The following is an 11,821-nucleotide window of genomic DNA, read 5'->3' on the forward strand; positions in this document are numbered from 1 at the left end:
TTTTTTTATTTGTTTATCAAAATAGACCAGTTTTTATTCATTTCATGTTTTCCTAATGAGAATATTTGAAATTTGCCATAAGCTATAGTGTTTTTAGTTCTGAAAATGTGCTAACTGATAACCGTTTTTGTCAAATATTCTCCTCATAACGCAATGTCACCTTTGTTATGAACTGTCGTTTCTTAACAGCACGGATAAACGGACAGCCGGATAAAAGCTATCCGTATAGACGGCGCACCACTGCAGCTAGAAAGTATTAAATGCCAAAAATGTCTTTAATGTTCGTAATTCGAAGCAATATGGCAATTGTTACAAAAAACTAACTTTTTATAATTTATTTTCAAGGTTTGCACGTTACTTTGTTTTTGGACTGCTACAAATAATTTGCAAATCAGATCAGTACAGCTTTTTTTAGCATTTTTTCTAGAAATTTCAATCGTAAAGTAAACGTATAAAATAAATTCCCAACATTTGCATTTTGAGGCAATAAATCTTTACGTTTGATGGTTTCATAAATTAGCAAAATCCTTAGGGAGCATCCAGAAACAAAAATCCTCCAGAAAGTAAACTTAAAAAAAGGAAAAACTAAAATAAATATCATTCTTCTTAATCACTTGAAACTTAATAAACAAAAAAAAAGTGAAAAACATCCAACGTTTCTCATCCCTTTCTTCTTCCTCAGGTGCGTTTACAGTGAAAGCTAAGGCAATAATCACGATAGGCAGAAAACTTTTCATTTTCACCCAAATGTAAATGTGCATGCCGCTGTGAGTGTTATTTATTCTTTCCATCTAGTTTTTGGGAGATGGTGAATCTATGACCAAAACAAAAAATAAGGGCAGCTTGACGAAGGTATCCCCAACAACGTGCAGGCATCATTTTATCTTCCCCGTTTGGTGGCCGTGCGCTAAATTTAGACGGAACGATTTGAACGCCAAACCTGAAGGGAGGACAAAAAACCAAAAAATTAAGTGCCTATTAGGGCGTTTAACGGAATGATAATGTTTGATAAGTGTAATGCCAGTGGGGCTGTTGTTGTTTTTTGCTAAACTTCCACCCACAGGGCGACGGTTATTCTCGGTATCCGAAGGATGACGTTGGCCATTTAAAAGACTCGAAAAGTCCGGAGATGCTGTGCGCTCGATCTGTAGTTGAATCAAACTGACACCACTTGCTTGGGAGGGAGCAGCAGCAGCGAGGTATAAATATTATTTGCATAAAATTGAAATGAAAATATTAATAAAAGTGTGCTGCTTGCGCTGCTGGCACATAATTGTTTCTGATGGACGTGCTACCGAGCGGCCAGTGGGGGCCGTTCCTGCTGGACGATGGGGAAAAGTTTTCGCACAATAACAAAAAAAAAGTCCATTCTCTCTCTGTCTTTTGGCGTGTACAGGAGCATAGGAGAACGAATTGAATGGGCGGAACCCGTGCAAACGAAAGGCAAATGGGTGCGCCGCTTTTACGAGGCTCATCATCATAAAAAAGCATTCATTTATGCGCACCATCGAGCAGGAAGCAGCCGGCTTCTTGGCTTCACTCTTGAGCATACTTTCCACCCCATAAGAGAAGGACACATGGAGCAGCAGCAGCAGCAGCAGCAAACGTTCTACGACATGATGAGAACAATTGTTATTAACGACCGTTGTTTACACTTCTATGAATCTCAAAGGTGCCACTTAAAGAGTCGACAGCCCACTCCTGGCCAGCCGTAGAGCTTGCTTGGATAGGAGAAAGCACCACACTTGGGCGGGCGGGTGTGTGTGTGTGAAGGATTGTTGGCAAATCTTGGCCCACATTCTGCTCACCTATTCTTTCTTTCTTTCCTCCTTTCTTTTGGTAGAATGAAACGATGGGGGCCGTTGAACGGCCGGTTGAGCCAGCATGAGCAACGGTCCGAACGGTGACAACGAATGAATGTAAGTGAGCGTAGCGAAAATACGAAGAAAAGCTCATCAAAAGTACAGTCCATAGAATCACTTCGCTGTAAGTGTTTCCATAAGTGAGATTGTTGAGCTATGCATAGGAAACTTTAACGTTTTGCTCATACCATTTTACAAGATTGTACAAAATTTAGTGTATATTTCAATAAAAAACTTACGAAATAAGGCTGCAAATAGATCGCTTTTTGACACCACCCAAGGCTATTACAGAAGAATAGGAAGTGGAATATTTGATAACGTCCCATATTTCTCAAGTGTTAATACGATATCAATAAAATGACGTTTACTTTTATTTTAATTAACTTTTAATAATTTTAATTTTAATTAATATTATAAAGCATAATATATTGTAGAATTGATTTCAGTATTAATCATATAAGAATAATTTAAATAATTAATAAATAATAATTTAAAAATAAGTAATTATGATCAATTGACAAAGTTTTTTTGCTGTTTCGTTTGGCTAAGTTTGGCACAAAAAATTTTTTTTTTTAATTTTAGACGATTTTTTTTAATGCATGGGAGTGTTGACATAGCGACGCACGACAAGCGGCGGTTTGTCAATATGCAATGTACTCCATCACCTGTCTTTCTATAATAGCCTTGATCTCACCACCTGATCGACTATAATAGCCTTGATTCCAACACCTGTTATCATATAATAGCCTTGCACATACTTGTACTTCCTTGCCCGGATGTACGCACGTGGAGTGAGCCATTTCTGTTCAGACTGCGGTGTGCTTCGTGTGTAGTAATTGTTTTTTTGTGCGTGTGTTCCTCTTAAACTGCAAGTAATTTAAGTTCCATGGAAAAGCAAATTGCAAATCGTGACATTGAAGTGCATCAAACAAGGCATTAATTATGTTATTTTTATTACAGATGATTAAGATGAGCTTTCTCCTTATCGATAGACTTGAAGTTCTGGAGCGATAGGTAAGTCCATGTGACACAATAAGTTTATTATAAATGCTTACACCCTTCTGAAAGTAAATTGCAATATTAATTCCTTTATAAAATAAATCAAATTAATGTTATTAGTTAATTGAATTATATTAAACATTATAAATTTATCAACGTTCATTTCTCTAACCACCACCCGGGGTTTTTTTTTTTGATCAATATGTTATAATAACTTTTTATTGGAGAATCAAATCGATCCAAACAATTGTAACGACCAAGCGTTTTACGGTTGGCGGAAGGTTAATTGGCCGTTTTAATAAGATTTAGCACAATTCGGAAGAGCACACAAATAATTATACGCAGAAGTCAGTGGCTTACGTCTGTTTCGTTCAATGTCGCGCCAAGAAGAGAGCTTTATTCTATGACAGTTCATCTAGCACACCGGTTGCTCCAGCGGTCAAGGTATAACGCGTTTATACCGCTGCGTTCGGGATTCAGGTTGAGTGCACAGTGGGCGATATTAGTCCGGACGTTACAGCTCGGCTATCCTGAACAATAAATTGCCCTCAATTTCCTAATCACTGGACTCGGTCCAACGTCGCAACTTATTCGCTTCTAGAACCCCATCGTAGGGTAGTTGTGTGAGTTGACATCCTTCTACATCGCGTACCACGTACCTATCATGGGGCAACACTTTATGGATGACGTAAGGTCCCCTGAATTTAGGATTGAGCTTCTTATTACCGCTATCGGTCGTATCAGAGTAACGTATAGCCACTAAGTCACCTTCCTTATAGCACTGTGGTGGTTTGTGCTTTTTGCTAAAGTATTCCTCATTCTTCCGTTGAGACTCTTCTATGTTTTCTAACGCTTTAGCCCGAATGGCTTCTAAGTCCCTAGAGGCTCGATCAAATTTCTCATCCAGGTATTCGGCTAACTCGTCTGGAACTTTACCGCGTTGCTCGACACCAAAGAGTAGGACAGAGGGGCAGAAGTTCGTAGATGTGTGGACGGTATTGTTTAAAGCGTATTCGGCTGACCGCAACTTGGATACCCAATCGGTCTGGTCTGGAGCATCAGATAGTTTGCTAAGGATAGGACGCAACACACGGTTCACCCGTTCTACCTGTCCATTGGCTTGTGGGGATCCGGTGGCGTTGAGGACATGGCTAATGTTATGCGATTCCAAGAAGTCCTCAAACAAGGTGGAGGTGAAACAAGTAGCTCGATCGCTAACAATCCGCCTAGGGCGGCTATAGTAAGACATATATTGGGAAAGGGCAGAACACACTTCCTTCGCATTAGTTGAGGAGGTTGGGTAAAGTTTAGTTAATTTAGTGAAAGCATCGATAACAACAAGTATATACTTCTTGCGTAAGGGAGAACTAGGGAGCGGACCTAAATGGTCAATATGGATGGTATCGAAGGGTAAGGGCTCTTTAGGGATGCTGTACATATTCCGGGCATTAGTATGATGAGGTGCAGAATAAACAATGCACTTGAGGCAGTTCTTAATGAATTTGTCGATAGTGGGCTTCATGTGGGGGAACCAGTAATGCTGACTGATTTTGCTGAAGGTTTTGTTTATGCCCAGGTGGCCAATTCGGTCGTGAGTGTGTCTAATTACGTTGTCGACCATTTCCGAAGGGACATACAATTGAGGTTGACCATCAGGTATGTCGCGATAGACAAGCCCATCTTGAAGTAAGAATCCGTCAACTTCTTCTGATTCTAACCGATGTTTGAGAGCTTCGATAGATGGGTCACGCGTCTGAGCTACTTGAAGCTGGAAGTCAAGGTCAATCTCACCGATGGCACCCACAGCTTCGGTGCGACTCAGTGCGTCGACATGAGGCATAGAAGTGCCTGAGCGATGACAGATGGTATAGTCGTAATTTTCCAGAAACAAGGACCACCTGGCAATCTTAGCGGAAGCATTACGGTTCTTAAGGGTCTCGACCAGAGAGTTGCAGTCTGTAACTATCTTAATGGGGAGCCCATGAACATAAGTGTGAAAGCGCTTAAGAGCGTAAATGATGGAAAGAGTTTCAAGCTCATAACTGTGTAACTTGGACTCGTCTTTTGAAGTGGTTTTGGAAAAGTAAGCAACAGGGTGCAACTTATTGTCATCCTGTTTCTGAAGGAGAATAGCGCCAAAACCAAAGGAACTTGCGTCACAGTGTAATTCGGTTTCCCGTTTTGGGTCGAATATGGAAAGGATAGGAGGATGCACAAGTTTGTCACGTAAGGTTTCAAAAGCATGCACGCAATTTGAATCGAAGTTAAATACTTCGTCCTTCTGAAGAAGTTTTGTCATAGGTTTAGCGATGCAAGAGAAAGATGGAACAAACCGTCGGAAGTATGAAAACAGACCAAGACAACGTCTGAGTTGTTTTAAATTAGTGGGCATAGGGTAATTAGTAAGTGCTTTAATGTGACTATCACTAGGCTGAATTCCAGAAAAGTTAGCTTTGTAGCCCAAGTATTCTATTTCTTCATGGACAAATTTGCACTTGTCAAGACGAAGTTCCAAATTGTTCTGCTTAATCTTTTCTAATACGGACCGGAGAGTACTGAAGTGAGAGCTAAGATCAGTAGAAGCGATGATGATGTCATCGAGGTACACTACTATTCTACCATCATCAATGAATTCCCTTAAAATAGAATTAATAAAACGTTGGAATTCGGAAGGGGCGTTACGAAGACCGAATGGCATTTTCAAATATTCAAATTGACCATCTGGGGTCACAAAAGAAGTGTAGGGGATAGACTCCTCACTCATTGGGACTTGATGGAATCCGCTTTTCAAATCTAGCAAACTGAAGAATTTTTTTTTCACACAGATGCTCCAAACAAGTTTCGATAAGGGGTAGGGGGTAATTGTCCCGAACTGTAATTTTGTTGAGGGGCCGGTAATCCACACACATACGAACCTCGCCACTCTTTTTCCTAACGAGGACAAGCGCAGAAGCATAAGGAGAATTACTGGGCCGGATGATGTTTTCTGCTAACAGTTTATCAACAATTTGCTTAACCTGCTGTCTTTCACCATAAGAGAGTCTTCGCGGCTTAGTAAATATTGGTGTATCATGAGTCAGATTGATTTTCATAGGGTGTTTGAGCGGTATAACATCTGAAGTATAGTTGAGGTATGAGTTTTCAACAATAGAATTGACTATTGAACGTTGTTCTAAAGATAGTGTTTTTCCTAAATCCAATTCATTATCGGCTTCAGCCACATCGAGCGCACAAATACTCCTAATAGCATCGTCTAATTTTTCTGGAAGAATCGTATCTACTTCTTTAAGTTCCGTCGATAGAGGTTTAGTAATACATGAAGTTGTAGGAGATGAATACGTAAGAAAAATATTAAGTGAGTTCAGTAAATCGCGACCGATAATGACTGGCCACGCAATTCCAGGTAATATCATAAAAGAGTGTCGAACGGAATGATTCTTAAATCGGATAGTACAATCGATTTTTCCTCGAGAGTAAAGTGGTCCCTTAATCATAGTGCAGTATTCGGTAGCGGAAAGAGGTCCTAGCATCTTAACTGGTACTATCGTGTCGCTAATGAAGCTCACAGGACTTCCTGTGTCGAGAAGGGAACGAACGCAGGGAAGGGTGGTACGCTTAGCAGAAGGGTGGAAAAATGTCAAACTCACCTCTTGATTTGTGGCGAGAGCTTCGTCCGAACTAGTATTGCCCTCGACAGTGGCGTTGGCCCGACGTTCAGGGCAGTTACGGTAGACGTGTCCAGTCTGGAAACAACGAAAACATCCGCCGGGTGGGCGCTTAGGTCGCGGGCACGCGTTCTGAAGGTGTCCGAATCGGGAGCAGTTGAAGCAGCGGATGGGTTCCTGCGATGGGCGGGGCCGTTCCATACGGCTGTTCGCTGTGGCCCGGGCATCAGCGGAAGGGGGCTGGGTGGTGCAAAGATGACGACAAGATTCGAAAAGTTTCAATTTCTTCCGGAAGTCGTCCATCGTAAGAGGCATGAAATGCAGACTCGACGTAATTGACGGGCTTCCCAAGCCGTCGATGACGATCGGGATCAGTTCTGAATCGGCGATACTGGCTTGGTCTGCGATGCGCTGCATGTCAAACAAGTAGTGCAGGGCGGATTCCTGGGGCCGCAATCGACGGTTACGAAGTTGGCGATAAACAGATTCGGGCGTAGCAACGACGTGAAGATTGTCGATCAACTCTTTCTTCAACTCATCATAAGTGGTTACAACAAGTTCTTTTGCGACGTTAGCGGCTGTGCCGGTGAGGAGCCGAAGGGTGAAGAAAAATTTATCTGCATCGCGCACTCGGTAAAGTGTGAAGAGACGCTCCAAGTCGCGGAACCAACGGATGATATTGGGGTTCTTATCGGCGTCGAGTGGCTCGATGAAAGCTTCAAAGTCCTTTACGCAAAGGGCGGCTGGCTGCTGTGTTTCAAGTTGGTGCACCTTTTGGCGTAATTCAGCTAGCTGCTGCTGCCGTCGCAGCTTCTCAATATGGGCCTCGATGTCGTCAGGGCCGCGGGGAAGGGCGGCGGCTATACCATGGGCAGAAGGAAGGGCGGAAACGGCATCAGTGGTATTTTGCATCGAAGCGGCAGCGTTCGCAACATTTTCGTGATGCGCAAAATCGTCGTCGCCATTGTAATGTGGAAGGCACAAAATGGCGGCATCTTGGTGGTTTGCACAAGCGGGAGCCGGTGTCGTCGCTGAGGTAGTGGGCGGCGCCGCACGAGGGGAACGAGCGACCGGCTCGTGGGAGGCATAAAGCTGTCGGAATTGTGTGACGGTAGCGGAATCCGGCACGTCGACACCGGTCTCGATAAGCGCCCGACGAAGTACTTTTTTCCTCATCATGATGGAAAATGGCGTTGTGTCATACACACACGTACACAGGTACACACGGATACAGGCTGGTTAGGCGGCTTGCAGGCGGTTTTGCGGCGATTTTTGTTGGTAATCCCACTTCTGAGATGTAACGACCAAGCGTTTTACGGTTGGCGGAAGGTTAATTGGCCGTTTTAATAAGATTTAGCACAATTCGGAAGAGCACACAAATAATTATACGCAGAAGTCAGTGGCTTAAGGCCGGGCTACATTGATCGTACTCGCAAGTGTAATTTCGATTTTCACTAGCGCATCTGGCGGCGGCTGGTGGAAGCTTTGTTTGGTCGTCGGGGGAATGGTCGTGTTGGATCTCAAAGTTAATTAGTTTTTTCACCGTTTTTTGATGCGAAAACGGTCGAAATACTTGCAAAACATATTCATCTATCAATTACAAAGCTTTTCCAATCCAGTTAAGGTAAAAAACATGGAAAAATAACATATTTTCTGAAGCGGCTCCAAATTGTTTGGAAAAATGCTTCGGTCAGCCGCCGCCAGATGCGCTAGTGAAAATCAAAATTACACCAGAGAGTACGATCAATGTAGCCCGGCCTTTACGTCTGTTTCGTTCAATGTCGCGCCAAGAAGAGAGCTTTATTCTATGACAGTTCATCTAGCACACCGGTTGCTCCAGCGGTCAAGGTATAACGCGTTTATACCGCTGCGTTCGGGATTCAGGTTGAGTGCACAGTGGGCGATATTAGTCCGGACGTTACACAATTTAGAATGCCTTGAGAAACATGTTTCCAAACAATGGTAAAATATGATATTTAAACAAATAATATACCTCAAAAAAATTATTTTAGCCCCATATACTTAAAATCGTGTTTTTTTTAAATACATAAAATAGCTTTATGTGGTAATTGCACCATAGATTCATTCAAATATAATACCCGTTGAATCCAAATAAATTACTGTAACGTCCGGACTAATATCGCCCACTGTGCACTCAACCTGAATCCCGAACGCAGCGGTATAAACGCGTTATACCTTGACCGCTGGAGCAACCGGTGTGCTAGATGAACTGTCATAGAATAAAGCTCTCTTCTTGGCGCGACATTGAACGAAACAGACGTAAGCCACTGACTTCTGCGTATAATTATTTGTGTGCTCTTCCGAATTGTGCTAAATCTTATTAAAACGGCCAATTAACCTTCCGCCAACCGTAAAACGCTTGGTCGTTACATCTCAGAAGTGGGATTACCAACAAAAATCGCCGCAAAACCGCCTGCAAGCCGCCTAACCAGCCTGTATCCGTGTGTACCTGTGTACGTGTGTGTATGACACAACGCCATTTTCCATCATGATGAGGAAAAAAGTACTTCGTCGGGCGCTTATCGAGACCGGTGTCGACGTGCCGGATTCCGCTACCGTCACACAATTCCGACAGCTTTATGCCTCCCACGAGCCGGTCGCTCGTTCCCCTCGTGCGGCGCCGCCCACTACCTCAGCGACGACACCGGCTCCCGCTTGTGCAAACCACCAAGATGCCGCCATTTTGTGCCTTCCACATTACAATGGCGACGACGATTTTGCGCATCACGAAAATGTTGCGAACGCTGCCGCTTCGATGCAAAATACCACTGATGCCGTTTCCGCCCTTCCTTCTGCCCATGGTATAGCCGCCGCCCTTCCCCGCGGCCCTGACGACATCGAGGCCCATATTGAGAAGCTGCGACGGCAGCAGCAGCTAGCTGAATTACGCCAAAAGGTGCACCAACTTGAAACACAGCAGCCAGCCGCCCTTTGCGTAAAGGACTTTGAAGCTTTCATCGAGCCACTCGACGCCGATAAGAACCCCAATATCATCCGTTGGTTCCGCGACTTGGAGCGTCTCTTCACACTTTACCGAGTGCGCGATGCAGATAAATTTTTCTTCACCCTTCGGCTCCTCACCGGCACAGCCGCTAACGTCGCAAAAGAACTTGTTGTAACCACTTATGATGAGTTGAAGAAAGAGTTGATCGACAATCTTCACGTCGTTGCTACGCCCGAATCTGTTTATCGCCAACTTCGTAACCGTCGATTGCGGCCCCAGGAATCCGCCCTGCACTACTTGTTTGACATGCAGCGCATCGCAGACCAAGCCAGTATCGCCGATTCAGAACTGATCCCGATCGTCATCGACGGCTTGGGAAGCCCGTCAATTACGTCGAGTCTGCATTTCATGCCTCTTACGATGGACGACTTCCGGAAGAAATTGAAACTTTTCGAATCTTGTCGTCATCTTTGCACCACCCAGCCCCCTTCCGCTGATGCCCGGGCCACAGCGAACAGCCGTATGGAACGGCCCCGCCCATCGCAGGAACCCATCCGCTGCTTCAACTGCTCCCGATTCGGACACCTTCAGAACGCGTGCCCGCGACCTAAGCGCCCACCCGGCGGATGTTTTCGTTGTTTCCAGACTGGACACGTCTACCGTAACTGCCCTGAACGTCGGGCCAACGCCACTGTCGAGGGCAATACTAGTTCGGACGAAGCTCTCGCCACAAATCAAGAGGTGAGTTTGACATTTTTCCACCCTTCTGCTAAGCGTACCACCCTTCCCTGCGTTCGTTCCCTTCTCGACACAGGAAGTCCTGTGAGCTTCATTAGCGACACGATAGTACCAGTTAAGATGCTAGGACCTCTTTCCGCTACCGAATACTGCACTATGATTAAGGGACCACTTTACTCTCGAGGAAAAATCGATTGTACTATCCGATTTAAGAATCATTCCGTTCGACACTCTTTTATGATATTACCTGGAATTGCGTGGCCAGTCATTATCGGTCGCGATTTACTGAACTCACTTAATATTTTTCTTACGTATTCATCTCCTACAACTTCATGTATTACTAAACCTCTATCGACGGAACTTAAAGAAGTAGATACGATTCTTCCAGAAAAATTAGACGATGCTATTAGGAGTATTTGTGCGCTCGATGTGGCTGAAGCCGATAATGAATTGGATTTAGGAAAAACACTATCTTTAGAACAACGTTCAATAGTCAATTCTATTGTTGAAAACTCATACCTCAACTATACTTCAGATGTTATACCGCTCAAACACCCTATGAAAATCAATCTGACTCATGATACACCAATATTTACTAAGCCGCGAAGACTCTCTTATGGTGAAAGACAGCAGGTTAAGCAAATTGTTGATAAACTGTTAGCAGAAAACATCATCCGGCCCAGTAATTCTCCTTATGCTTCTGCGCTTGTCCTCGTTAGGAAAAAGAGTGGCGAGGTTCGTATGTGTGTGGATTACCGGCCCCTCAACAAAATTACAGTTCGGGACAATTACCCCCTACCCCTTATCGAAACTTGTTTGGAGCATCTGTGTGAAAAAAAATTCTTCAGTTTGCTAGATTTGAAAAGCGGATTCCATCAAGTCCCAATGAGTGAGGAGTCTATCCCCTACACTTCTTTTGTGACCCCAGATGGTCAATTTGAATATTTGAAAATGCCATTCGGTCTTCGTAACGCCCCTTCCGAATTCCAACGTTTTATTAATTCTATTTTAAGGGAATTCATTGATGATGGTAGAATAGTAGTGTACCTCGATGACATCATCATCGCTTCTACTGATCTTAGCTCTCACTTCAGTACTCTCCGGTCCGTATTAGAAAAGATTAAGCAGAACAATTTGGAACTTCGTCTTGACAAGTGCAAATTTGTCCATGAAGAAATAGAATACTTGGGCTACAAAGCTAACTTTTCTGGAATTCAGCCTAGTGATAGGCACATTAAAGCACTTACTAATTACCCTATGCCCACTAATTTAAAACAACTCAGACGTTGTCTTGGTCTGTTTTCATACTTCCGACGGTTTGTTCCATCTTTCTCTTGCATCGCTAAACCTATGACAAAACTTCTTCAGAAGGACGAAGTATTTAACTTCGATTCAAATTGCGTGCATGCTTTTGAAACCTTACGTGACAAACTTGTGCATCCTCCTATCCTTTCCATATTCGACCCAAAACGGGAAACCGAATTACACTGTGACGCAAGTTCCTTTGGTTTTGGCGCTATTCTCCTTCAGAAACAGGATGACAATAAGTTGCACCCTGTTGCTTACTTTTCCAAAACCACTTCAAAAGACGA

At 43.6% G+C, this 11,821-nt stretch overlaps 2 long non-coding RNA genes across 2 annotated transcripts; one reads left to right on the top strand and one right to left on the bottom strand.

Annotated features, from left to right (window-relative positions):
- Positions 1–312: 312 nt before the first annotated feature.
- LOC133393911 (uncharacterized) lies at positions 313–2,108 on the bottom strand. Its single transcript, XR_009766475.1, has 2 exons — positions 1,809–2,108; positions 313–940 (listed from the first exon to the last, which is right to left on the bottom strand). It is a non-coding gene; the product is annotated as an uncharacterized LOC133393911 (long non-coding RNA).
- On the top strand, positions 949–2,117 carry LOC133393912 (uncharacterized). Its single transcript, XR_009766476.1, has 2 exons — positions 949–1,199; positions 1,397–2,117. It is a non-coding gene; the product is annotated as an uncharacterized LOC133393912 (long non-coding RNA).
- Positions 2,118–11,821: the final 9,704 nt, after the last annotated feature.

Source organism: Anopheles gambiae, chromosome 3 (genome assembly GCF_943734735.2).
Source record: "Anopheles gambiae chromosome 3, idAnoGambNW_F1_1, whole genome shotgun sequence".
Taxonomy (NCBI): domain Eukaryota; kingdom Metazoa; phylum Arthropoda; class Insecta; order Diptera; family Culicidae; genus Anopheles; species Anopheles gambiae.